This window comes from Anolis carolinensis, chromosome 3 (assembly GCF_035594765.1).
Source record: "Anolis carolinensis isolate JA03-04 chromosome 3, rAnoCar3.1.pri, whole genome shotgun sequence".
Lineage (NCBI taxonomy): Eukaryota > Metazoa > Chordata > Lepidosauria > Squamata > Dactyloidae > Anolis > Anolis carolinensis.
In genome coordinates, this window is record NC_085843.1 from 58,477,078 (window position 1) to 58,482,897 (window position 5,820).

Consider the following 5,820-nt stretch of genomic DNA (forward strand, 5'->3'; position numbering starts at 1 on the left):
CCTGGACTAAACTTGGCACACATAACCCCTATGACCCATTCTATGTCCTGGTGCCATTTGTGGGATGATGGACTACAGATGATGGGATTTGCAGTATTTTCAATCACTTCAACTCCCACAGATCACCGCGATGCCCACCAATGACCAAACTTGGCAGACAGAACCTCCATGACCCCCTTTATATCCTGGTGTGGATTGGGTGATGACGGAGCATGGATATGGGATTTGCAGTACCTTCACTCACTTCCTAAGACCACTGCAACTCCCAAGAATTACAGAACTGGACCAAACTTGGCACACAAAGGTGCAATCTAGCCCTCTTTACGTTCTCCTGCGGTGGGAGAGAACAACGGACCAGGGAAGATGGGATTGAAAGTACCTTCACACACTTCCTCGGACAACTGCAACCAACTCCAAAGACTGATTAAGACCAAACTTGGCACACATACCCCCATCACCCACTTTATGTCCTGCTGCGATTTGACCATGTGTTATACCCCTAGGCAGCGAGAGCACTGAAAACCAACACAGAGGCCAATAACAATATAATATCTTTATTAAAGCAAATAAAGTTCCAAAAGGAAATAAGCAGCAAAGTTGAACAAGCAATTGACCTTTCAGGAAAGATCAAAATTAGTCCAATAAGTGAAAGTCTTATGTCCAATATTAAAATCCAAAGTCCAGAAACCGAAACACACTCAAATTCGGCTTGAGTATTGAGCGGGGAAAAGGAGCAAAGTGACAAAGAAGAGTTCTCTGGAGTAGATGTCCAAAAGCAGGATTTCAGGGCAAGGCATGAACTAGATGAGCAGGAGCTGGAACGCAGTCCAAACTTGGACAAGGAGGTAGACCGGCGCCCGGTCTACTCAAGAGTAAGCGCACCTTCAGGCTGCTGGGATTTCAAGAGCTGGAGACAATGATGCTTCTCAGTAAGAAGTAAAGTTGACACCACAAAGGAAAGTTCCCAGCGCAATACTTTTATTGCAGTTCATAAGCTCCCCCAAACCAGGTGCCTGACTCCCCAATTCTTCCCAAGAGAACTAAGCTTGCCATAGTCACCGCGTCAGGTGCCTGACTCCCTAATTCTTCCCAAGAGAACTGAGCTTAGCCATAGTCACCACGCTCCGCTAATCTGGCGCTTCTCCTCAAGCTTTGTCTCTGCGACCTCTCTGTTTTCAAAAAGGCCCTGCGATCAAATGCTAACCCGTACGGAGAATCTGGGAGAGCGGGCACTGCTTCAAGGGCATCCTTAATTGGTGCTGGCTCAGCAATGTCAATAGAAGGCATCTGGAAAGGAGTTGAATCTTGCTGACTTGGAAGAAAACCAAAGTCTTCTTCATCCTGGTCAGCAATAGTCACAGGGTCAGGGGCCAAAGGTGCCTGAGGTATCACACCATGGATGATGGGATTTACAGTACCTTCACTCACTTCCTGAGACCACTGCAACCCCCACCAATGACTCATCAATACCAAACTTGGCACACGGACCACCCATGACGCATCCGACATCCTGGTGTTGTTGGGGGGGGGGGTACCATGGACAATGGGACTTGCATATGGGAGTCGTAGTTCACCAGCTCTCACTGAACCCAGCTGACATTGCATCGAGACTACATTTCAAACACAGGCAAACAATGTCTTTCTGAAATGACCAGGGCACCGCCGGGTGCCCAAGCTAGTATATAATAAATGTCAGTGTTTGTATGTGGGTATGTATGTATGTATGTATGTATGTGGCAGAATATGTGGCAGCTTTCTGATTGGTCGCCACTTACACGGACACCTCTGACCACCACGAATGACGGATCTGGACCAAGCTCGACACGCTTAATCCCCATGACGCACTTTACGCCCTGGTGCCGTTTGGGGATGATGGGCCACAGATGATGAGATTTGCAGTACTTTTACTGGTTTCTGTTCCAAAGATCACTACCATGCCCACAAGTGACAGAACTGGACCAAACTTGTCAGACAGAGCTCCCATGACCCCCTTTACATCCTGCTGCAGTCTGGCGGAGGACGAACCATGGATTATGGGACTTGCAGTACCTTCACTCACTTCCCAACACCACTACAACTGCCAGGAATAACAGAATTGAACCAAACTTGGCACACATAGCCCATATGACACATACATACTTGGCACACATAGCCCATATGACATTTACATACTGCTGCAGTTTGGGGTAGACCAGACCAAGTATTATGGGATTTGCAGTACCTTCACCTCCCACAGACCATTGCGACCCCCACAAATGACACAACTGGACCAAACTTGGAGGAAAGATGCAATGTGGCCCACTTTACACCCTGGTGTAGTGTGGGGAAGGATGTACCATGGATGATGGGACTTGCAGTACCTTCACTCACTTCCTGAGACCGCTGTGACCCACACCAATGACTGATCAACACCAAACTTGGCACACAGAGCCCCAATGACCCCTTCTACCGAATCGGTTTCTGGACTTTGGACTCTAATACTGAACATATTCCTTGACATTTATGGACTATCTTATACCTTTTCTTAAAGGGCTATTGCTTGCTCAACTTTTCCACCATTTCATTTTTGGATTATTATTTGCTTTAATAAAGATATTAAAAGATTATTGGTCTCCGTGTTGGTTTTCAGTGCTCTCGCTGCCCGGACTGCAACACCACTGCAACCCTGGCAATGACAAATAAGAACCAAACTTGGTTGACATGTTTAAGACCTTGCACGCTGCCTTTCTCCTCCTAGGCTGCAAAACAGGACGCCATCTTGCCTCCTCAAGACTGCGCCATAAAAGGCAGCTTCTTCTACTTTTATGTCATATATTTATACTATTGCTTGACGTTACTTTTATGTTTTATTTATATGGTGGATGTTAGCACTTGGCTTAATGACCTTGCAAGCCATTCTGGGTCCATTGCAGAAAGGCGGGGGAGAAATATCAGAATTAATTAAATAAATAAATGCCTCAATCGTATGTATGGTTGGAATGACCTTCTGTCGGGAGGGCTTAAATGGTGTCTTCCTTTGTGGCAGACGGGGCTGGACTGGATGACCTTCAGATACCCTTTCAAATCTTGCAATCATATTTATGACTGGATGGTCATCTGTCAGGAGGGCTTGAATGGTGTCTACCTTTACAGCAGAAGGGACTGGACTGGATGACCTTCACAGACCCTTTCAAATCTCCCAATCATATTTATGACTGGATGGTCATCTGTCAGGAGTGCTTGAATGGTGTCTTTCTCTACAGCAGAAGGGGCGGGACTGGATGACCTTCAGAGACCCTTTCAAATCTAGGACTCTATGTATCTCCCAATCATATTTATGACTGGATGGCCATCTGTCGGGAGGGCTTGGATGGTGTCTTCCTCTATGGCAGAAGGGGGTTCAACTAGATGGCCTTTGGGCGCCCCTTCTAACTCTAGGATTGTATGAAAGCCTTTAAACCAGGCACGGGCCAACTTGGGCCCTCCTGGTGTTTTGGACTCCAACTCCCACAATTCCAGACAGCCTACCCCATGAACCCCTTTAAATCCTGGGGCATTTTGGGGGAGGATGGACCATGGGATATGTAGTACTTTCAATCACCACGATTCCCACAGGTCACTGCGATGCCCACCAGTGACAGAACTGGACCAAACTTGGCACACGGACCCCCCATGAACCCCTTTAAGTCCTGGGGCAGTTTGGGGGAGGATAGACCAAGGATGATGGGACATGCAGTACCTTCACTCCTTGAGACCACAGCAACTGCTACAAATGACAGAACTGAACCAAATGTGGTATACATATCCCAAATGACACACTTTATATGTTGCAGCAGTTTGGGGGAGGATGGACCTAGAACGATGGGATTTGCAGTACCCTCACCCGATTCACCTCCCACGGACCACTGTGATACCCATGAAAGACGAAACTGTACCATACTTGACACACAGGTGCAATGCGACACAATTTATGTCCTGGTGTGGTTTGCAGGAGAATGCACCAAGGATGATGGGATTTCCAGTACCTTCATCCAATTCACCTCCCACAGACCACTGTGATGCCTATGAATGATGAAACTGTACCAAACTTGACATATAGGTGCAATGTGGCCCACTTTACGTCCTCCTGTCATTTGAGGGAACAACGGATCAGGGAAGATGGGATTTCCAGTACCTTCACTTATTTCCTCAGACCACTGCAACCCACACCAATGACTTATCAAGATCAAACTTGGCACATATACCCCCCATCACCCACTTTATGTCCTGCTGCGGTTTGAGGAACAATGGACCATGGATGATGGGATTTACAGTATCTTCACTCACTTCCCCAGACCACTGCGACCCCCACCAATGTCTGATCAAGACCAAACTTGACACATCGAGTCCCCATGACCTACTTTACATCCTGGAGCTGTTTGGAGGGGGATCGACCATGGACTTGCATATGGGAGTTATAGTTCACCCACACCAACTAAAGCCAACTGACACTGGATCGAGACTAAACTTGGAACAAAGGCAAACAATTCTGTTCTTAAATAACCCGGGCACCTCCGGGCCCCCAAGCTAGTATATAATAAAAGTCAGTGATTTTATGCGACGGTGCAGCGGACAATGGTGCGGTGGTGTATGTGGCAGCTTTCTGATTGGCCGCCACTTTCACAGGCCACTGTGAAAGCCAGGAAGGATGGACCTGGACCAAAATTGCCACAAATAACCCCTATGACCCATTCTATGTCCTGGTGCCGTTTGGGGATGATTGGCCACAGATGATGGGATATACAGTACTTTGAAATGCTTCACATTCCACAGACCACTGCGATGCCCACCAGTGAGGGAGCTGGACCAAACTTGGCAAACAGAACCCCCATGACCCTCTTTACATCCTGGTGCAGATTGGGAAAAGACAGACCAAGGATGATGGGACTTACAATACCTTCACTCATTCTTCAGAACACTGCAACTGCCACGAATGAAAGAACTGAAACAAACTTGGCACGCATATCCCAAATGACACATTTTACATGCTGCGGAATTTTGGGTGAGGATGGACCAAGGATTATGGGATTTCCAGTACTTTCAAACACGTTATCTCCAACAGACCACTGTTATTCTAACTAATGTCGGATCAGGACCAAACTTGACACACATAACCCCCATGACCCATTCTATGTCCTGGTGCCAATTGGGGCAGGCTGGACAATGAATGATAGGATTTGTAGTACTTTCAAATGCTTTGTCTCCCACAGACCACTGTGCATCAGGAACAAACTTTGTACACATATCTCCTATGGCCCACTTTACGTCCTGCTGCAGTTTGGGGGACAACGGACCAAGAATGATGGGATTTACCCAACCTTCATTCATTTCCTGAGAACACATCAACCCACACTAATGACTGATCAAGACCAAACAGGAGAAGTCCCAGAAGATTGGAGGAGGGCAAATGTCACCATCTTCAAGAAGGGAAAAAAGAACGACCCAAACAATTACCATCCAGTCAGCCTCACATCGATACCAGACAAGATTCTGGAAAAGATCATTAAGGAAGTGGTCTGCAAACACTTAGAAACAAATGCAGTCATTGCTAATAGTCAACACGGATTTACCAAAAACAAGTCATGCCACACTAATCTGATCTCTTTTTTCGATAAAGTTATGAGTTGGGTCGATACAGGGAATGCCGTGGATGTAGTGTACCTAGATTTCAGTAAGGCCTTCGACACAGTCCCTCACAACCTTCTGGCAAACAAACTAGTAAAATATGGGCTAGACAAAGCTACGGTTAGGTGGATCTGTAATTTGCTAAGTGAACGAACCCAAAGGGTGCTCACCAATGCG